Raw genomic sequence first — 23,254 nt, 5'->3', positions numbered from 1 at the left:
TGGCAAGTGTCTCTGTGCACAGGCTGACCCTCTGAAAGCTAACAGCACGGCACAGAGACCATTCCAAATGCTGCTGCTGCTCCTCCCTTTCTTTAGCTACTTCTTGGCCTGAATTAACAACTCTAGGTGTAAAATGCAGAAAGGGCTGGAGCAAAGATACTTTGGCCACCTATGTTTTCTGGTCGGGGGCAGTTCAGCTTCTCTCTTTGGGCTCTTCTAATTTTCACTAACTCTCAGAAGGGCCCAGGAACAGCAACGATTTCTGTTTTCTCTTCCAAACCAGGCACCAATGCCATGAACTGGAAGCCTGCAGCTGGGAGCAGAGAGTGGTTGTCACAGTCTGCTGATCCCCGTCGGCTGAGGCAGTGCCCAGGCATAGCGGTGCAGCCCCTTTCCACCAGCTGAGCCACGCACAGCGGCTGTGGCCCAACGGAGCCATGGGTCTCGCAGGTATTCACTCCATCTTGGCCAATGTGTGTGAGCACAGTGTGCTCCTCAGCCTGTCTGCCTCCCGTCCGCACAGCTGCCTCTCGCAGAGCCTGTGGATGTCTGCAGCAGCTTGCCCAGGCATGTCGCACAGTGTGCTTAGCTGACTACCAGCATACTGGGATACGGAGAGTATTTAAATGCATAAGACTCTGGAGAGCCCCCTCTGGTCCCTCCTGCAGCCATGCTTGCAGGCTTAGGCTGGAAGGACAGCAGCTCTGGTTTTGAGGGTAGTCTCTGGGCACCCCGCTGAAGGCTTTAGGGGCAGACAGACATTTCTAATCTCTTTCTGACTCCCAAGGGTCCTCCCTCACTCCTGGAAACATGTGGCCTTGAGTTAAACTACATGGCGAGCTCTCTAATGTAGACTGAACAGCTCACAGCAGCAGTACAGGTTTGGGCAAAGTAGAGTCTTGTAGCTCTACCTATAGAGACTTTAAAATGCAGAGACCAGAGGGATCAGTGTAATTTCAGGGAAACAGTCATTGGAGCGCTTGTGCTTTTTCCCTTCTGGTTCTAAATGTTCAAATTCTCATAAATATGTGGGAAAAACTCTCCTTGGAATGGTTGTGCTGCTGAAACCGTCGTTGGCTTTTTGGAATTTCCTCTTTCATCTTGTTCTTTTTTTTAAAAATTATTTTTAGGGCTCTTTAGATGAGAACAGATTTGTATTCTTCTCTTCATGCTGCTTGCTTACCACCTGAAATCCTCATCTGCTCTTTGCAGTTCCCAACACAGCCACGAGCAATATCCTGAACAGAGTGTTCTAACTTCAGGTGAAGAAAAGCAACAGAAGCAGATGGGCTCGTAAACAGCAGAGATCTGGCTCTCCCACAGAGGTCCTTGCGGAGTGGAAAGGAGCAGAATGGTTAGTAAACACTGAGGAACTTCCATTTTCTGGGCTGAAATGTGATAATCTGGGGAGGGAAGGACAGTGTAGGAACAGCAACTGTCATATTCTGGCACAGTCAGCTATTCCCAGCAGAAGCTGTTCATGTTAGAACTTGTAGCGAGTTGGAGAATATGGGAAAGGGGGGTACATTTTCCAGGTTCAGAGAATTTGTGGGTGATGAAAACAAGATTTCCAGCAGCCCTTTTGTGCTAGCATTTTAGTCTTGATTTCTAAAGAGGTATCCTACTGTTTCTCTGTTATTCTTCCCTCCCCTTGAATTACTTCTGAAACTGTCAGTCAATCAGTTGTAACTTCTTTGATAACAAAAATCCCACAAGTTACCTGAAGGTTTGCAGCTGGACCGAGGAAAAAGAAACCCAAAGTAGAGTCCCCACTGGTGGAAGAGACCTCAGCCATGCATCCATTCAGAGAAGCAGCAGCAGCCATCTGGCCAGGCAGTACACGTGCTGCTCCAAACTAGCGTGCGCTGCCCTTCGCCCAGCCAAGCATATACAGGACGTGGAAGTGAGCAGGAACGCTGTGGGGAAGGGCAGGGGGGAAGATGATCTGTGGGATCTAATTCCCTAATAACCTGGCTGGGGTCCTTCAGCTTCTCAGGGATCCGCTTGTTGCTGCACGTGTTCCACTAGCAGGGTGATGGTGAAGAGAACCAGGGTGCATAAGCCTCATATGTGAAGTGTGGGTAGCCGGTTTGTCTGTCCGACCGTGTCTGCTCCCGCAGGTGCACCAAAGGGACAGTCACAAGGGAAATGGGAAGAAAAGCCTAGTGCTGACATAACCTGTCAGGGCCTTCGGACTGGGTGTTGACAAACCTCGTGAGTACGTCTAGCTGCCCCCAAGAAGAAGCATGTGTACTGTTTCCTGAAGGGACACAGATCCCTGACTGTATAAATTCTGTGTTTTCTTGTCCTTTCCTTACCTTCTGTGTAATAGAGCCTAAGAGTGAAGCAAGCAGGCAGGTGTCTTCCCCCGTTAGAGGGCTGGGGATTCCTCCTTACTGTTCTTTCATGCTTGGGCAGGACCCTTTCTCCTGCCATTTCTAGCCACCCTTTGCTTAACAGTGAACCCAGGGGGATTCGGTTGCTTAGCTTTAGAGCCAGGAAATTAATGAAGAGGGGCAGGAAAAGAAAGAAAACAGAATAAGGAGGCTCACTTCGATAGTTTATGGAGTCCAGAGAGATTTCTATAAACCACATGGTAGCAGGTGTACAAGAAATGAAAGATGATAACCAACGTGGAATAATGGAGCAGCCCAAAACTCCCACAGCCCAGTGAGTCTCCAGAAATGTTGGAGAGGCTTAAACAGCAATTTAATGTGTACCTGCTGGCAAAGAGCAGCCTTTCCACCTTGTTCCTGTCAAGAAGAGCTCCTGATTCATGTTGTGTTTTTTTTCCTTGGACAGGAAGACTACTGCAGATCCTGTGGTGTACAAGAGTCACGGAGAAGAGAGACCTATGAAAGATGGCTCCAGGTTGGGGTTTTAGAGAGGTTTGTGCTTGATCTAGGGTTGAAAGGTTGGTGTTTCTATTTTTCTTGGGGATTGGGAGGAGAGAGATTACTGAGTCCTTGAGTCTCAATGTAAAACGATTAGAATCTGCAACAGATTCCCAAAAGACATTTAGGGACGACTAAATGCACAAAGCAGCTTGAATATACCTACCACCAGAGTTCATCCAGTGCTGGATAAAGCCTCTGAAATGGGCAGTGCTTTAATAAAGTCCATATGTCTGGGGACTCAAAATACAAGAAAAAATTATGGGGAGGGAGAGATAACACTTCCTCCATTTCTTAGAAAGGGAGAAAATGCCAAAAAGTTACTAATTTTTTTCCTGAGAATGCCTCAGCCGGACAAGAACCACTACAGGTTAAGATGATCCCCATAACCTGACACTTGCAGAACTTCATCCTGGCACAAGTAGTTCTGGCATTTCTAGGGAGATCTGTAATTCCAAGTAATAACCTTGGAGGTTAATTGAAGTCTGAAAATAAGTTTATTTGGTAGGTGGGCTAGAGGGGATTTTAATTATGTGTTTAGATCAGTGTTGCTTTAAGCATTAATTTTGCCTGGGAAAGCAAGCTGTAGTATCAGGAACAACACCTTCACACAGCTTAGATTTGGAGACAGAAAATCAGGGGGGACTGGCAAAGCCCATAGCCTGTTATGGCAGACGGAAATGAGCTCTGAATTAAAAGAATCTCTTTTGTTTGTTTTAGGCCAAAAATAACTGGACTCTGGGTGAGGCCTGATTCCCTGAGAATGGGTGCTCAGTAGTTTTTTGACAGTCAGGCTGTCAAAAGAAAGCTATCCGAAATGCAGACTACACAAGTCTGAATTTTTTTTTTGCCTTATTTCTCTTTTCTGCTTTGTGTGTCATATTCTCCTTGCAGCTTTCCAGAGCAGAGTTACCCTTCCACTTGTTCCCCTTTGCCCCCTGCTGAGTCAATTCCTTTATTTTCCACCATTATTTGTACTGTAGTCACTCCCAGAACCTGGGAAATCTTCCTCAGAAGTCTCCCTGTCTCCTGAGCTTACTGCCAACTCTCCCACTAAAGCTTTTAATTCTTCATTGCAAAGAAGAATAAAAGGCCAGAAAAGTGTGCCATGACACCCTTTAAGGTGCCATTACCCTGTAATTCTTTAAAAACTCTATATGCATTTATAGTTGCTGAGAAGTGCTGGAGTGGGAAGCCTACAGACTAAATTGGTGGTAGCACATGAAAGAGAAGCAAGTGCTGTGGCCTGGTATCGGGCACTGGGTTCTGGTTTTGGTTTGGACACTGACTCACTCGGCCAGCTTGAGGAAATCGTTTCCCTTCTCTGTGCACCTGTTTCCACTCCCCACCTCTAATTGTCTCCCTGGTTAGACTAAGAGCTCTTCAGGACACGGCCCGTCTCTCGCTGCGTGTACGTACAATGCCTCAGCACAATGGAGCCTTGTCTTGGTTGGGGCCTTAGGTGTTCGAGTAATACAAACAATAAAAGGTATGCCCAGACAGCAAGGCAAGCTTCCCAGACATGCTGCTCTGCAAGGATGTCTGAAACCCAATGTGCTGGGAGCTGTCTCTGTTCCCAGTCCTTGGCTTCTCTCAGCCGGCCAGCAAAGCATAACCAGTTCCAATTACAATGGTGAGGTGAACTGGCACGTTCCCAGTTCCACTGGGAACCGGTGTGAAATCACTGAACTCATTTTGCAAACTCAAGCAGTGCCTGATAGGAACCTCCAAACCGCGCAGCTACAGACCTGCCTGGAGCCGTGCCATCTCCCTGCAGGTGAAAAGCCTCTTACGTCAGCCCTGAAGCTCAGAGCCATCTCATCCCACTCCCAGCCCACACTGCACACGCTTGAGCCTGCTCCAATTTGCCAGCAGAGAAACGAGCAAAAACATTTTCTCCTTTCCTCCCTTGTCTGAGGAGGTGCATACATGTGTCTCTGGCTTTTCTTCTTGTCCAATGGCTTTTGCATAGCCCCTTCCTCCCGTTGTTTGTTCGTTCCCTGCACTCCATCCCATCTTTTGTGTTCCTCCCTGGTTTGATACAGCATCTCGCTGGTCCTGCTTCACACTAAGAGAAGGGGTATTAGATGGATTCCCCATAGAGTATAAATTGAATGGAGAGAAGTGGCTGGTTTCCCAGCAATAATTTATCTGATTAAAAAAATACTCCCCAAACTCCCCCTCCTCCGCTGGTCCTACACCCCCTCCAAAAAGAACATTGGCACTCAGGCTAGTGTTTGAACTGTATTATTCAAATTGCTGGAAGGGGGATTTAGATGGGAAAATAACTGTCAAAAGATGGCTCTCTGGGGATTTTCCCCAGAATGTGAGCTCTGAAATTTGGAACATGGGTTGTCATATGGAGGAGGCAGAGAGTAAATAATTCTGAGTCAAGTACCTCCATGATTTCTAGCTTTGCCCTCATCTAACAAATATCTTACACAGATACGCACAGATGCACATGCTCACACACATGTGCCCCTGCACACACATTTCATAGAAGAAGCCATTAGCAGTAACGCCAAAGCACAGCAAGCTGTTCCTGCTGTTCCCTTTCTTCTCTCTCTTTTTTGCCTTACTTCAGGGCTGATTCCAAATAAATGAAGAAATCTGCTTCATAAAATGCCTGTCTCCTTGTTTGTTACCTGTACAGGTTTTATTCCTTTTAAATCAGTGCTATCCAAGGCTGGTAATTTTCTTCTCCCGCTGAAGCCAACATTCCTTTACTCACATAGACTGTTGTAATTGGGGAACAGAAAAGTCACCCTGACACCCCTCTTCATCACAGCAATGCAGCGTAGGTGACCTGAGCTATGTATTTCTGGCCTATCTGTATTTCGCTGTTGCCTTTCTCTTTGAGGGAGAGAGGCAGGTATTTTACATTTCATACTGCTCCCACAGTATGCAGTGATTTATAACAGGAGCTACCTTATTAACGTCAAGGGCAGAATTGCTACCGATGTTCAAGCTGCAAGAGCGTATGAAAATCATTTAGTTAGCTATGGCATGGTCCCAGCACCGAGGGCTGTTAGCTGATGTACATTCCTCTCTCTGCTCACAGCCTCCGCCAAGTCTGCATGCTGGTTTCTGGGCCAGTGGGTGAAACGTGAACAGGCCCATTCTGAGCCGGAGCTTTTCAACCTCAGAGCAACCTTAAGCTAGTCACCAGGGCTCAGGTTTCCTTGCTTTTTGACAGGAGTACTGTTCAGATGAAACCTCTCTCCACTCCTTCTGGAGGATTTACGCTGCCACAAGTCTTCATTTTTTCCAGATGTTTTACCTAATAAATCAAGGAGTCTCATCAGAGGATTCGAATCCAAAAGCTGTTACCATGACTTCAAAGGCACAGGCTGGAATGGAAAGAAGAAGTGCAGACATTTTATACCACTCTGTAGTCACTGATCATGAAAATACACTCCGGTTCCAGGATTTTTTCCTGTGGATACCAAATTCCACCATGATTAAATAAAATGGTGCTGTGCTCCTTCAGCCAACCTTTGCTTAAAAGAATTGAGCTGCAGCACTCGCAGGCTGTACGGTTGGCAGTAACCGAGGATGGGGCTGGTCCTGAGAGAAGGTGAGCTCTGCCAACCTCTGTCCAAGATCAGGGACCGTTAACTCAGGTTTGAACTCGCTCTGTCTTTTCAGATCATTGGCTGCATATTTTCTCTCAATGCTAGGTTAAGCTTTTCTCATGTAAAGGATTCAGACATCCGTTCATATTCTTCAGATGTTTGGGAGAGAAAAAGATAAAAAGAGTTATATGGCTGCAAAATGGGATTGTGATTATTCATACTGGTTTGTTCCTTGGTCAAGAATGTAACTCTTTTTTTCTTAAATATAGCGAACCTTTTCTTTTTACGGTGTCTATGTGGTGTCATTTTCTTTCACTGTTACATTTCTAAAGATAAATGCTCTGGTGTTTTGAGAAACTGTTATGTATGCGTTTCTAATTACTTGATAGCACAGTGTACGGCAGGATAATGTAATGAAGAAACGCAGCTGAAGAAAGAAAAAAATGTTCCTACATGTAGGTGAGCGGAAGACCTGCAAGACTGTGTTTTGGTTCCTTGCTTTCCCGAAGAGTGCTGGCATGGCTCCGGCTGCGCTAGGTGCTGCCCATCAGAGATGCCCAAGTTAGGCTGTGTTCTGCAGCAGCTTCTTCTGGCAGCAGTGCCAAGGTAAGCTGCTCTTCTTCACCCTCCGCCTTGTCTTCCCTGTCCATGCAGATAGCTGTGGGGCCGTATCCTAAACAGTTTCCCATTTGGATTTGTCTCACCACTCCACTAACAGTTGTATGAACAGGACTGAGTGGATGGTGCCAGGCAGGAACACAGGCTGCTGGTGGCAGGAGGGAGAAGGTGGTGTGGCTGTGGGGAGTCCCTTCAGCCATGAAGAGAGGTGCCCAGGTTAAGTGTTGAGTTTCAAGGGAGAATTTGGACTCTCTCCTTCACAGGGCTGCCCTGCACTGCCTCCCTGCAAAGCCATGAAGAAGGGAGGCTGTGACAACCTCCCGAGGGTACCTACAGCAGGTGATATGACAAGAGACTTTGGCTTGTGCTGTCTGAGGATTCTGGTATGTGAATAAGTTATCACTGGGGGCCTGTTGGGGGAGGGCTAAGCCAACCCTATCTTACACTGGTTGTAGGTGTTAAAAGCATGCAGAGAGTTCTTACTGCAAAGCAGATGTGTGGTAAAGTGCTTGCAGGCCAGATCTCTAAGGGAAGTGGGGACTGTAGCACTTGGGAGTGTTTTGAAAATACTCTGCAACCCCCAGTAAACACTGTAGTTATGGAAAACAGACTTGGGACCTGAATTTACTCCAGTTAGACCATATTCTATGTGTCCCAGGCAGCAGGGAGCAAAAGGGCATTTGGTCCTGCAATGTGTTTAACCAGATCTTGAAAAATCACCATGGTTGTCCAACAGGTAGATGTTTCAGAGAAGAGAACGTTCTGCTGCATTCTGGTGGAGGGTTGTCAGAGAGGGAAGAGCCAGGTATGTATCTCCTGTGTTGTAATGATATGTTCAGACTGAAAAATAACCTCATCTAAATATTAATAATAAAATAACAGTTACCATGATACACTTTGTTCCCACCACAGACTTCAGAAAAATTGCTCCTTATCTTCCCTCCCCCAGGACGCTGAAGCCCAGCACCCCAAACTGTTGTGACTGCTTGGGATTGATGACATCTAGAATGATACGTTTTGGATCATCAGAACAGAGTGGGAGCAGCACAGCTTGGTTTCAGGAGCCAAAAATAGGTACTGTCATTTCTGAGCTGAAGCCTGCCTTCTCTTTCCCCACCCAGCTCTGCCTATTTGGCACATGCAGCACATAATCGTTGTGTTCACATCATACCAAAGAAAAACCACATTCCTAAAGCAAGCAGTGCGTTAAGTAGTGGACATGCTTTGGAGGCAGAGTATATTATGACATGGATCCTACATTAGTGAGCATCAATGACAGTGGTTTGCAGATTTGCTATGGGCAGTGGGTATAGAAAGGAGTACAGCTCATCTGATGCATTGCCATGTAGAAAAGCATCAGAGATGTTCAGAGATGTGCTGTAAAATAGGGAGCTTGAATTCCTTTCACTGGACAGCTGCTCAAATACTTGTAATTGAATGATTGAGTGGTGAATGTAGCACACTTGATTTTTCTCTGAATCTTTTCTCTCTTTTATTCTGTAGCTCTGTGAATCTCAGTAATGCTTTCACCTTTTTTTTAAGTCTGCTCACTAGAGTATTTGTCTGCTTCTGCCAAACCCCAAAGCTACATTTCATTAAAAAAACCTGATTATTCAGGAAGGGTGAAGTCTGATTCACAAAGATAACGCTCTTTGAAGATGTCTGCTCCTTTGGTAGTGACTGATTTAAATGGGTTCCATTTTAATATGCCTCTTATGCTGTTCTCAAGGCCACACAAAGGAGGAGGAATTGTGTGAGGCCATATAAATCAGGGTTTGTTATAGGGATGTCAAACACAACTGCACCATGGGGTGTTAATAGTGAGCAGGCAAGTAGTCAAAAGCAAGTCAGAACCAACTAACAAAAGCCACAAAGCTAATCTGTCTGGTTCTTGATGCTTCCCAAAAGTGCAGTGTCTGCACACTCATATTCTCTTCTGGGAGAAGCTTGGGGTGTTAGACTGATCCATATCACACTTTCAAAGTGCTCCAGTAATTGGATAAGTAGGTTTGGTGGAACATCTTTGGTTCTCAATTTCTTCCATCAGGAAAGATCTAAAAATGAAGCTATGTGAGCACATCACCAGTCCAGGTCTCTTCCTATTTACTAACACCAAGCTCACTCCACTGGATTTGTGCTCAGCGAAAGCAGTGGTGACCAGGCTGCTGGACACACAGCAAGGGACCTGTTGGATTAAACTTCCATTGAACAGTTCATCATTGTGTGGAGGAAGAAAACTCCCAATCTTTGTGCACACGAGTAGGTTTCCTCCTTTTCCAGCAGCACTTTGTGGGCAGAGTGGAGGGCAGCCAAGAAAATTTAACCAGATTGAGAAATACAAAAAACCTTTTAGCGCACACTTGAAGCAAAAGCTCTCAAGCAATGTTTCCTGTATACTCGACCACAGAGATACTTCATGCACCAGATTCTTTCTTCAGAAATGTTCACCCTCGACATGGCTGCTGCAGTGGGCCCTGTGTTGCGTCTCATGGTCAGATTCTTGCAGGTCTCTCCCTACATGCGGATTGTTTATGTGTAGGTTCGTTGCGAGTTAAATCCCAAGGCACTGACTCCACCGAGTTCCTGAGTGCTGGAATAAGAAGTGATTTGGGATCTCAGTGTGCAGCCTTTGGAGAAGGTGCCAGTGCACGTGCTTTTCCCCTTCCTCAGTTCCATAGCATAGGAAGCCTCGAGCACTTCAGGTTTTCGGAGGTTTCCGCTCACTCTTTCCATCACCTGCTCTTAAGACTTAAGGCTGCATGATGGACCATGAGTCTTCAAGGCAGGTTTGTGAGTACAAAGCGTATCATGGGGGGACACAGTTTTCTCTCCCAGAATGATCGCACAATCTCTGCAGCTTTCTAAATACCTGTTAGTTCAGAAGAGAAACTGGGCTCAAACCTCCTGAAAAGTAGTGTGCTTTCTAGTCAAAATGAAGCTGTTAGAGCTTTAAAATGGGCCACGAGACTTCCTTTTTACGGAAGGAATTCAAGACAGTGGAAAGTTTCAGGGATTGAATGTAGCTTGTGAGCCAGGATCTTGGATGATCACGAGTCCATTGGACAGACTGCACACACGTGCATGCACATGTGCCTGCGAGCACATACCATTGTGGTTTCTATATTAGTTTTTGTTATGTCTCAATATTCCCATTAATATTTAATGTATTTATCTTGGTTGCTGGTAATTACAGCAGTGAAAGTGCTGACTCTGGTGTCCTTCTGGGATATGACATTGGCTTGGGACAACCCAACATTTTTGTGTGGGCCTGCAAAAAATGTTCTGCCCACTACCCTCCAACCCCAAGAACATTCCTGGCTTCTCTGATAACATCCTTAAGCACAGCACTGCTAGAAAGACTTTCGTGTAGATTAATGACCTGACACTTCCAAATATTATTTTATTTTCCAGGGCTTCTGGGTCACTAGAAGCTATTTGAGTTCTACCTATTCCTAGGAAGAAGGGCTTCAGCTATTCAGTTCTATACCTACAGCATCCCTCTGTTTCACAGATAATATTTGGGAAATAAACAAATTTGGCAAGACTAACAAGCAGGGAATGAGAGTCCAGACCAGGACAGACTGCCATAACGGTGGTGCCCCGATAGCTTTTGGGAAGACAGTAGCTGAAATGGAAAAGGAATGGTCCTGGTAGGGAGGGTGAGCTGGGTGAACTCCGGGAAGGGAGCAACAGCGGGTCACAGCGGAGCAGCGTTGACAGCTGTGGAAAGGGTGGCACATGCTCCAGTTAAGGTGCAGGGACGCAGTTGTGATCCTTGGGGGTGTCGGGTTGTGTTGCGATGGTGACAGAAATGATTGTGGGGGAATGATGGGTCAGGAAAGACCGAGGTGCAGCTGGATAATGCCAGCTACTAGCCAGCGGGGTTCATGTCTCCCTTTAAAATCAGGTCAAGCAGAGTCCCGCTTCTCATCCTAAGTGAAAGGGCTGTGTTTAGGAAGTCGGGGCTCTCAACCAGCCAGCTTGTCTGTGGGAGCTGGGAGCGCTGCAGGGCAGAGGAGAGGATGCACTCAGACAGACTCGGTGTGCACACAGGTACCCTCCAGCTTGATGCACAAAGCTGGATTTTGCCTTTGTGAACATTTGCCAATTATAACATATCATGTGCGTCAATAGTGCCTCTAACTTGCCTTAATACCTTTTTATGAGAATAAAATTTGTTCTTATATGGTGCTTTTCATGCTTGAGGCAGTTCAAAGCGCTTCGCTAAGCACAGTAATGAGTTAGATCTGGGGAGCGCAGTGATTGTGTAGGCAAATATAGGGACTATTATGTGCTCTGCAATAATTCACAGAGCCGCCTAAGCTAGAAACTGTTTTATTTATTGAAGGGAGGAATGTTGGCTGGATCTCATGGTTGTCCTCTGGAAGATTTTAATGATCTTTAGCTTCCATATAGAATGGCACCTCAGAGAAACTGGAGCCAAGAGACCTCGCTCAAGGAACAACACATGTAGCTGTGCAGCACCAAGGCAGCTGTGTCCGCTGAGGTGAGGGACCCAAGATCAGCTGCAGCCCTCGAGCCCAAGATTTACCTTTCTCAAGCATATTACATCTCTCTGAATCCTCTCAGTGCCTTTAGGCTGACTCTGTTATTTGATGTCCTCTTTTACCTTACTTTTAGTTATAAAATAAAAGCTTTTTTTGTGCAGGACCTTCCACCCCTAGGTCTTGAAGAGGGATTACCGAGTTTAACAGTGACACTGTGAAACACCATGGAAGTATTGCAGTTCTCCACAGAAATAAAGGGAGATTTAAGGCTAGATCCAAGCAGATGTCTGAAGTGAAATTTGAACAGAATTCAGGCACCTCAGTCCAAAGTCATGATCCTGAAAAACCTGCTCTCAGCTTTCCCTGCTGCAGGAGCTGCGTATGCATGGCAGACACTTAATTTTCAGTGTTTAACTTCTTTCTGTGCCTTCTCAAAGGCATTTGGGGGTATGCCTTCCCAGGCAGACCTTTCCTGCTGACCTGCTGGCAAGACTGATTGGGATTTCTTCCTAAAATATTTGGGTCAAAATAAACTGGTCCAGTGGAGGAGGGCAGTAGCTGCTTCCAGCGGCCTGCCCATCTGTGCTGGTAGGTATCCTGTGCATGACTGCAAAACAGCATGTGCAGTCCCAGTCCTCAAAGTAAATTCACATCTTTTTACCTTTTCTAGAAAAGGCCAAATGAACCCTAGTACATTGCCCTTACCTTCTGTGGGTATATAGTGAGGGTTGGGGTCCCCTTCCTACTATTAGATAGGCCGTGGTGGAAAATACACATTATCTGCTTCTGCACTGCAGTGATATTTCTCCAAAGGGAGCCAGCTTTTTCCTATTGCTGTATGATTACAGAAGCTTAATTAAGAAAGCGAGTGGAGTCAAATAGGAAGATGCTGCCCCTCTAGGTGTTGTCTCAGCGTACACATCTTCAGAGACTCGTTACTTACACACTGACCTGGCCTGTGCAGCTTGATTCTTTTGGGCTGTTTAGTGTATTCAGCTTACTGAAGCGTTTGCCTTCATGGCAGAGGCTCTACTCTTTGGTGTCCCCTTTGCACACTACAGCAGTAGTAATTAGCAAAACAGTTAAGTTTCTTTGGCATTTGTGATGCCCCAGGAAGCATCCCAAGTTCAAGGATAGCCTTGAAACTCCTCCTTAAGCTCCTATGAGGCCACTTATGCTGCGGCTCCTGGGAACAAGGAGAATTTGCATGACTTTTCAACATCTCCCACCTGCCCTGTGATTTGTGTGTTAACTCTGAATAACAGTCATTACTTCTCTGGAGTTCAGGGCACCGGAGGGTTTCAAACTGCATTGCAAACAGGGCAACCCCTCTGACATGAATAGAGCTGGTCAATTTGGAGTGTAAACAGAGTGACTTATTATCGAATTCACTTCCTAGCAATCGTAGCAGTGAGGATAGAAAGGTGTCACTTCAGGCTCTTCTGGAATGGGACAGGGGAGAGCAAAACTACACCCAGCTAAGACTGTAAGTAAAGACTAATACTATCTCTAATTGAAACCAAACAAAACATTCAAGTAGACAGCCTACAAGTGCTTTACAAAAAGTGGAAAGCAAAAGCTTTTTCGTATAAGCATTAATCTTTATGCCTCACTAGGGTCATAAGCGCTGGTGAGAGTGCAAGGAGAGCATTCAGCTCAGTCAGCACCAGTCTGTAAAGATCTATGTCCAGTTTTGCACTTAATTCTGTTTATCTGGGGCTATTAATTAGCTCCTTTCAGTTTCCCTGTGAAGATCTGTATGTTAGGTCTACTGAACACTCCTGCACATAAAGATCCATCATTGATTGCTTGGGCAGCTAAATTGGCTAGACAGTTCACTACTCAAAGGTATCTTAACTTTGCATCATTTTCTGCTGGGGCAGGAATACTGGGGATGACTTCAATCTTATTGTAATCTGCTTGTACACATTGCTTTTCTAATTTCATGCCTAGGTATGGCATTTCCATTACAAAGGAGTTTTGTTGGTTGAGCTCTGCTGGTCTGGGTCTTTCAAAAGCTGATCAGAGCTTCTGGTCATGTGCTTCTACTCTTTTCCCTCAGAACAAAACATCATCTACCCAGATCCTAGGCTATCAAAGCCCATGAAACAGTTCAAGTGCCAAACACAACCCAAACAGCAGCCTGAGAAAATTATGTCTCCCATAGGGGCTGTTGAATATGCACAAACGTATGGTCTGTTTTCCTAACGTGCCTGTCAGAACCCTGCTGATGCCTCCAGCAGAGAAAAATATTTGGCATAGGCCATTTCCCCCCAAACTTTACTCCTTGCAGGAAATAGAAACTGTTCTTTTCCTACATATTTATTTGTGCTTAACTGTAATCACAAAGGGTTGCATTTTTTCCCTGTTCTCTGGTGACTCATGAGTGTCCGCTTGCTGTCAGTTCTGCATTTCCTCTTACCTTTCACAGAGCTGCGAGCCTTTTCACCCCTTCTGCTAGTGTCTGCTATACTCCACCTAAAAATTTGATATGGGAGATGAGCTTTAAGATGGGTGTGCTTTATTCAGGTTTACTTAGCACCCTGTGCAGGCTTCCCTGTTTTTTGGGTTTTTTTTAAATCTTCATTCCCTGCTGAAGGTGTTCTTCTAATGTGAACAAGGCTTTTCAACACAAGTATACTTGCTGCTAATTTTTCAGACCATCCCTTTTGCTGTCTGTTGTTTCCCCATACATTTAACAATGGGTTCCTTTGGTCAGAGAGAAGATCCCCACTGTAAGTGCTGACTTGGAGTGGTTCACTCACTGCCCAATTTCAAGAGTCTGCTTGTAGCTTTCGGGGGGGGAGTTACTTAAGTTCCTAGCACTGCATAAGTTGGTGTACAACTTATAATTAATTAATATCCATTTATCTTTCAGGCTGTGGTTTGCTTACCTTCTGCTGCAGTGTCACCCCACCCACCCCAGGCCCATGAAGTACTCCAAATGGGGATTTTGTCCACACTGATCTCTTATCTGAGTTCAGTTAGCCTTTCAACACTGCAAATAAGCTATTCAGGTGAGAGAATCACAGAGCTTTCTGTGCTTAGTCCTTCTTTACATACATCATACCTGTCATTTTTAGGTGAAGTGCAAGATTTCTTAGCTTTGTCATTTCTAACGTGGCATAGTTCACCTGCATCAACTGAAAATTAGTAAAACCTTTCATGCGTCAGGACTGTAGCCAGGAACAAGACTAACTTCTTCATCTTTCTGGTTTGGAAATTGCTCACAGTGAGGTATTTGCCTTGCTCAGTGTCAGAGTTCTCACTGCTCACTTGCTGCAGCAGGAGCCTGTGCACAGCGTGTACTTCTTTGGGAGTCTTCTGGAGGCACCATACCCCATGGACTATGACATTTGCCAGAAATTGGATGCAACACTTAAAAAAAAAAAGAGAGAGAATAAGAAAATAGGAGTGTTATGTGAGGTTTTTCTTCCTGATGTCTTTCACTGGTACTTTTTACAGCTTTCTTTTTAAGCTAAGCATAATACATGAGCTCTGCTCTTTAGTAAAAACACACATTAACAGCAGTAGTAGCAGTAAACATCAAAAGCATGTCAGTAATACTATTCCTTGTCTTCCCCTACGCTGCCTTCTCCAAAAGTATTACTTCCTAGCATGACCTGGCAGTGTGAGAAGTAGTGGCTCACTGCGGATACTGCGATGACAACCCCAGAAGACCAGATGAATGCTACCTGATATCTGGTGAGTGGGCTAAAGGTCAGAAGGAAAAAGCTGGACTACCATTTGAAAGGATGGTTTAGACAAAACTAAGAGATCATGAAGCAAGTGTCAGCCTGAAAGAGGGTTTTAGAGGCAGATTGCAGCCATTTGGGGCTAGAAAAAACATTAGATTTGTGAGAATGCTTTTCTTCCTCTGTCAAATATATCTTATTTGTTACTTGCCTCACAGGGCTTGCATCCGAAAAATGCCATTTCTTTTCTTCATAGAATGTAAATGTTCATTCCAGATGATATAGACATAAACCTCAATTTCTTCTCAGACATCACCGTAGGTTTTTGAACATGGAATGAGAGTCTTTTTGAGAAATGGATTTCTTGTTGAATACATACACTTCTGTACTTTCAGAAATGAAGGGTACTTCTGATAGCCTTAACCTCTTTCTCTACCAATTCCCCATTTTTAGCAATGTAAATTTGTTCCAAGCATCTAAATTCTCTCCAGTTTTTGGTAGTGATTCTTTCTAGCTGAATTTCTTTGGGAATGTGAAGGCATCTTGCTTTTACGCAAAATGTCCATTGCCTGTATAGCATAAGAGTATTTTCCTCCCAGATTGCCCTGCAAGCACGTACCTTCCACTGCACTGAAGGAGGATATACCCTTTCAACCTTTGGTCCTTCTAAGAGCATCCCCTCAAAAATGTGTATTAGTAGAGGGGGAGGTAGGTGAAGCGACAGCCTGGGCAACATTTACAGTATGGTGATACCTGTTCAGTAGAAGGTGGATTAGCACCTTCACCTCTTTTTGGACCAGGCTGCTCAATGGGCAGTGATGTTCAAAAAGGACTGATCTCTGTCGGTATGAGCTAGCAACCTTTAGTTTCCTGCAGTTCCCTCTGCTCCATTTAGTATCTCTGAATGTCTTTGTGTCTCACTTGGACACAAAGTCACATTCTGACCTCTTTGAAACTCATTTCATATTTCTTAGAATCAATAAACTCCAAATGCAGTAGCAGAAATACCAAGCAGTCAGTAAGTCCAGTCAAGTTATGTTAGAAGTAAAAGCGGCATGTTGTAAGGGCAACATTTTCTTAAGAAACTGCTATTCAGGCATATTTGTTGTTTCAATTAGTCTGATTTAGTGGCTCAGTCAGGGGGCTGCAGCCTGTAGCACTCAGACTGTAATTTGATTTCTAAAGCTGCCGTTCAGGTACTAAGGAAATAAAAATACGTGGTAAAACCACATCATGACAGCAGACGTATAGATCCTGATGTGCTTAATGTGCAGCGTACCTGTCAGGAAGATACCAGGGTTCATGGCATGATCACCCACATTTCATATCCCATCAGAGTTGCATGTTTTGCTCTCATGGCTTTGATCAGCAGTCCCCTGGGAGGAGCATGGAGAGGTGGGAGAATGGTGCTGTTTTTCCAGAACTGTTGCCCTGAAGGGATGTTTAAACAAAGAAAGAAAGTAAAATTAATGTCTGTGAGAAGTGCCAGATTGACAGCTTTAGTGAGTAAAACACACTACCTATTTGAAGGCTACCCACGTTTTATCTGCTAGAGCTGTCAGCGCAGTACCATTCCTCAGCACGAAATGTATTCTTTTCTTTTTAAACTGTCCTTGTGTCTCCAAATTCCTCAATCCTGCATCTGAGAAAGATTCAGACAGCACTAATGGAGGTAAGAACTTGGACTGCTGAAAACTAGGAAGAAATGTTGGCAAATTTGCCCTGCTTTTGGAGATGCTTAAAATTTGCAAGAGGCTAGAAATGATTTAAAAATAAAATTTATGCAGAATGATTCAAGGCATAGCTCTGCTTTCAAACTAGAAACTGCTGGGAACAGGAGCTTGTTTCTCTCCTTAGCAAATCAGGGCTGTATCACTGTTGTTGCTCTCTGAAAAGAGACCTCCATGCTCTTAGCTGACAGCTGACAGCTAACCAAGGTCTTGTCCGGACTTTTGCAGCACGCCCAGGTGCTGCAGCATGACCCCCTGCCTTTCTTGGCAGGAAGATGCTTTGAGAGACACCGTGATCATGATGCACAGATCAAGTGGCAGGAGGTCACTGGCAAAAGACAAGTCCTCCAGGACGCCGGGCATCCTTCAGTGGCACCTTATGAGCTTGGGGAGTGGAAACCTTGTCTAAATGAGGTCTTGGATCTGTTGCTTTATGGCATTGGTAACAAGATGTTTAACTTATTGGATAGAGTCAAATCAGGTGTCTGCACTTTTATGCATAGCTAAATTTACATCTGAAACCACACAGTAAGCTCTTCAAAGTATCTGATACATGAACCTGAAGACCTGTTCTGAAAAGTTGCATTTTACAACTGTTTGAGCTTGTCCCTTTTTCAGATGACATGGTAAAAATGAAGAAGTCTCATATTTCTTCCATGAAAATCCATTATATTTGTAGGAAATTCCTTCACAGCATTTGAAAGGGTGATGAGGTTTTGAGGAGCATTCCAGCAGGACGAAGCAGACCCAAAACTCTAATTTTAAAGGGCTGCCTGAGAAGTGTATGAACAAGACAGTTGCTTATTACAGCAAACAGGACTCTGTCCCTGTCCCAACCTATTGCCCAATGTCAGTATTCTTTCCCATTTCTGCAGATCATCATCCCTGTCTTCACTACTTCATAGTAACGATGGGTGCCACTGTTTTTGAAATGTTAAATTAGCGGACTAAGGTAATTTTGTTCATATTTACTATTCTGTCACAAGGTTCTAAAACTACTCAGTGCCTCCAGTTTCTGCCATTTAAAGCAGACGGATACTTTAGCCACTATTTTCAAACAGGGGCTCCTGGAATCATTATATATGTATATTCAGTTTTAAACACCTAAAGTAGTAGTCTGAGATACAAGCCAGCCATGACTGACTGCCAACAGCAAAGGACACTTGTGGGAGTTGTAGGTGTTGACACAACAGTCGAATCTATCTAGTCTCAAGTTTTATGCATAAGACTTGCTCATCTAACTCTGGCTGATCCATTTGTATCTCAGGCAGGTAACATGGCTTTTTCTTTCCACTTCCAGGACTTCACAAATGCAGGTCATCAATCCCCTGACCAGTAGATAGGTCCCAGAGCAGGAGAGAGACGACAGTGCCGCGTAGCCAAAAAAGGGACAGGGCAATGCTGCTGTTAGTAACTTTCCACACCGGGCAGAGGTGAGGTTTAATTAGTATCTGTAAAGTGTGCTGAGATCACCAGGAGCAATGGACTGTATATTTTCCAGGCATCCTCTGTTCCTGGTCTAAGATTGTTTCTTTGATTTCCCAAGCCCAGAGGGAATGACTGTTTCTATGTGCTAAGTATCAATTATCTTCCTTTTGTTTTTAGCCTTTCTCCTCTCCACTTTTTTCCTCTCTGTTTTGAATTGCTCTCAGGCTGCTGCAGTCTCACTTCCCTGCCTTTGCTGGCACAGGAGAAAATGTGATAGTGTTTACATAGCACTGAAGCACTAGGACTCGGGAGATGTGAAATGCGGAACTGCTGCACTACCTTTGGTGACTCACGACACCTTTCCGTGATTCTGCTTTCCTTCTATTTTCCTGCCGGGCTAACCTTCTAGACTATAACCTCTCTGGGGAAAGGACTTGCTTTTGTTGTGTGATCCTACGGTGTCTAATACAATAGGACCCAACCTCAGGTAAGACCTTTAGGCACTCCCATTATATGAATGAGAACAAGATTGTTGGTGTCAGTAATTAACATTCTTGTGGGATTGTTGGAAATGCTTTGGGATAAACACCACCTGGAATCATCGTCTGGCTTATGTGGTTTTTAAGCTGCGGAGGAGGCTGATCCTGTTCACACGAGAGGGCATGGACCATCTGTCTCTTCTCTTACTGGATGTGCAAAAAGTCTTTCAGTCCAAAGATGAGTTACAGTACCTCAGTGAAAAGTGGGACACTGGAAAAGTGAGGGCATTGCCAGTGGCGAAGAATCGAGGCTCAATTACCAGTGTGTCTCCAGTAGTGATCTCACCTGAGAACAACAACTATATGACAACTACTAAAACAGAGAAAAATACCAAACTAAGTGTCACTGATAACATTGTGAATGCCTGTGGCACAGTGTCATCCCATGACAGGCTTCCAGAGATGAAACCTCACTCTGGTTAAATGGATGGCAAAAATCCCGTTGACTGCAATAACATCAGGCTTTCCCTTTGGGGCTTACCTGGATTTCTCTCCTTCTGAATGCCCAGACAGCCACATCCCACATCATTATGCACATTCCGATAGCAAATAAATTATTCTTTTCCTTTAAAGCGTGGCTTGGATTCAGTAAAACCTGCATTTTGGATTCTAGGTTCCCTCTATCTACATCTGAAATCCCTAAATAAACAAACATTGGATTAGACCTCAACAGTCCCGCCGCTCAGTGACTGAAGCCTTTAAAAGCATTTCACACCAACTGCTCTGCTCATATTTCAGACTGTTAAACAGTGACTCAAGCAAAGGAACTCCATCTTCCTCTCAAACTTCCCAGGGAACTAACCTTAGTTATTGGAAGGTCTACCTCCATTTATGACCCTCCCCGACTCCAGCGAGGGGTTGGAATTGTTTAGCTGTTGTTGACATCAGGAATGACATAAATATGTGCTGGGGTTAGAGGGTTTCTGGCAAATGGCCCGCTAACCTAGAATTTGCTCTGCAAAGTCAGGAGGATGACTTTTAACCTTGGAGCAGTTTGCAAAACCACATCTGTGACCAATATGAAAAACAATAATAATAACAAAAAATAATCTAGTCCCTACTGAATGATGAAAGACAGCATACCTCGCTGGGCACTGCGGTGCTGGGATCGGTGTGGAGACCTATGCAGGAATAATCAGACAGGTCATTATTGCCAGAAGTTATCTGTGGATGGCAGCACAGCAGATTAAACGGAAGGTCAGTATCTCATAGGTGTAAGTCTTCAACTTAATGAGCCAGGTCTTTATTTGTGCTGCAGCCCCTTCTTATCCCAAAATTGCCTTAACCAGCTGCTTGCTAGAGGATGCCCAGTAACGGAAAATTCTCTGGATAACAATAAATTGGTGTAACGATTCAGTGTCACCTCACATCCTGCTAAGCAATAGAGAAATCATGATCAGAAAAATGGACACAACCAGAGTGTCACTGAACAGTCGAATCCTAATTTTATCACCTTTCTTGTGGGCAACAGATAACCCAGTGCAATTTGCAGCAGCTCTGAAGCGGCTCCAAATCTCAGCAGGAGTCAGAAAGGCTCAGTGCTAGCCTTGGACTGAGGAAGTCGCAAAAGATCAGTGAAGTTGTCGTTGTTCCATAACCTTGCTTCTGCACCAAAAACCAGCAGGCTGGTTTGAAATATGAAGCACCTCATGCAAAAGACAAAATTTTAATCACTGAAATTAAGGCCCTTCTCTGGATCCCTCTCTGGAGAATACTGTCTCCAATGATCATGCATGGACTCCCAAAGAAGGTAAATTTTGAATTTAAAACTGTACAACATCCATGTGTGAATGACAGTGTGAAATCTTGGCTGTAAGGCCGAGACATCTCCAAGAGGAGAAAAACACTTTTTCCACTCAACTGTGTAGCAGTGGCTGAGGTAGATGAGGTAAATATGTTGTCTCCAACTATTAAAGGGTGAGGGAATCTTTTATACACGTATATTACACATTTGCAACCTAAAGGTGGTGTGGGTTTTTTTTTAATTCAAGAGTTTAAAAGTTTAGAAATGCCGACATTAAGGTGGCCTGTGCAACTGTAATTTGTCCCTTTTGTGCATTTGCATTATGATACACTATTTAATTGTAATTAGATCACACGCTGTTCTTTCGACAGGTTCCCAGCCTCACTCATTGTACAAAATAGACTGTGCTCACTAAGTAATAATTTTATTTTCTCCTCGCTGTTCACTATGTGGCCCATGCTTTATTTACTGCGCACTATTCAAATATTGTTCTGAAGACAGATTTATTCATTTCCTCCTGGGCTTTTCCATGGTACTCATCACTATGGTATCCAAGTGCTTCACAAACTCTAATTCATTTTCTCAATGCTGTTGCGAGAACTGGTGTTACCCTTATTTTACGGATGAGGAACTTAAGCATACAGACAGAATAGTAAAAAATATCTTTTAATTTTAGATATCCAATTAGAAATGCTCATGGCCTGATTTTGTCAGAAAATAGAAAATGGCAAAGCACCTAATTTATTCAAAAGTTTAATAAATTCTCATTTACTGCAGATGTATCTGCAAGTGCTCTTCACTTCTGCAAATCAGACTTCAAAATGTCAGATCAGGCGCGTAGGAAGTGAAGACTGCACAATTAGCGCCTCGTTGTGAAGTCTCTGTTTGAGGCACTGTGCTTTGCATCCCATAGGAGTCCTGAGGCTGAAGCCCTGTCCTGGAGCAGCAGTCACCCACCTTAGCCACAGCGCCGTGCTTGCCTTCCCCGCAGCTCCTTGCAAGGTACATAAAATACCTACGTTTGATTTTTAGAGTAAATTAAGTGCAAGTTGTTTAGGCACTTATCTTGATTCCTTGACATTAGTTCAGCATCCAAGCCAGGCTTACCCTTTTGCAATGGCAGCCTTTATTCTGCTATTTCATAACGAAGGGGATGAGGTGCGTTCTCAGTGTATTTCAGATACTTGCTGCCAGCAGAGACCACCAGTTTTCCAGGTGGTCTTCATTCCCCTTCCTAAATCCCCACCTTTCTGCTCTGCCTCTCTTCCTCAGTCTCTTGTTGTTCCCACTTCTACATCACTGTCTCTAGTGAATTCCCTCGTCGCCCTTGCTGCGTCCCACACCAAACCTCAGGGTCGCACGTCCTCCTCCCTCGCCCCGCTCCAGCTTTCCCGTCTGATCCCTTTTGCCCAGCAAGTTCTCCATCAGACCTTAGCCAGATAACGGGCTGGTCTTGATAGCCCCGGTCCTCCTGGGTCGCATGGCCTTATCCCGGGAATTTTCTCCCATTCCTGGTCTGTTTTCAAGTCTTCTCCCAACAGGCTGGCTTCCAGACCTTTGCTTAGGAGCTTTGCTTTATCCCTCCTTCCAGGCAGACTGAGTTTCCTCTTCCAACTCCCCGTTCCCTTTCGCCACCCCGAAGAACCTGTCTTTTCTCCAGACCCTTTGCGCCTGCCAACTTACTCGTCCCCGATCCAGTTCTCGTCCCCACCGTGTGTTACTCAAGGAGCTTCCTGCCTGGTGTTTCCCAAGAGGACTGGAAGGACAGGTTCCCCACTCGCCCTTCCTACCTTCAGACTTGGCATGGTCCAGAGCAGCCGGGAACTGGAACTGCAGGTCCAGCTCCGACTCCCACAGCCTTGGGCTGTGGCGTGCTGGGAGAGCACGGAACTGCTGGAGAACCGCACCGAGGAGGGCGGGTAAGGGTAAGCCCCCGCCGAGTGCAAACAGGGGATGTTCGGTAGGGGTTTTTGTGGTGGGTTTTGAGGGAACACCTCTGACAAAGTGACCGTGCTCGTTTTCAGACTCGAAGATCCCCAACAGAAGGAATGAAAGAAGAAGTGTTTGTAATTTAACCTGAGGTATGAACTTCAGATGCTTGAATTTCAGCACAGTGGTTAGTCTGGCACTATTGAAAGGGACTGAAGGTAGGATTTGATGATGGGAATTGCTAACCAGCTTTAATAGGAATTATACTACCAGTCCTGCCTTTTAATCAGCGCTTCCATTTTCAGTATAAATCACAGTTCGTTGCTGGTAATCCTTCTGGCGTATCAGATATCAGCGTAACTCGGCAAGCATAATATGGAGAAACCCAAACATCCTTCTGAGGGGGTAATTATTCCTCATTGTGAAAATGCTCCAAGATATTTTTAGCGGAGGACAACCCCCCCCGTTTCCTGACAGAAACACCAAACAAAATTATAAAATAATGAAGCAAGTTTCACAATGAGAAACACTTCAGACACCCGTATTAGCTGATACTTTGTAGTCACGGCAATGTTTAATTAGTCGCGCACATCT

General features: G+C 44.8%; 1 long non-coding RNA gene across 1 annotated transcript; it reads left to right on the top strand.

Annotated features, from left to right (window-relative positions):
* Window positions 1-4,046: 4,046 nt before the first annotated feature.
* Window positions 4,047-22,991, top strand: LOC128151442 (uncharacterized). Its single transcript, XR_008238376.1, has 11 exons — window positions 4,047-7,075; window positions 7,351-7,470; window positions 7,824-7,892; window positions 8,037-8,161; window positions 14,474-14,612; window positions 15,200-15,300; window positions 18,321-18,453; window positions 18,673-18,935; window positions 21,645-21,733; window positions 22,323-22,650; window positions 22,756-22,991. It is a non-coding gene; the product is annotated as an uncharacterized LOC128151442 (long non-coding RNA).
* The last annotated feature ends 263 nt before the right edge of the window (window positions 22,992-23,254 follow it).

The sequence above is a fragment of the Harpia harpyja genome, chromosome 14 (assembly GCF_026419915.1).
Source record: "Harpia harpyja isolate bHarHar1 chromosome 14, bHarHar1 primary haplotype, whole genome shotgun sequence".
In the NCBI taxonomy this organism is placed as follows: Eukaryota; Metazoa; Chordata; class Aves; order Accipitriformes; family Accipitridae; genus Harpia; species Harpia harpyja.
This window is presented reverse-complemented; position numbering and strand designations above follow the sequence as displayed.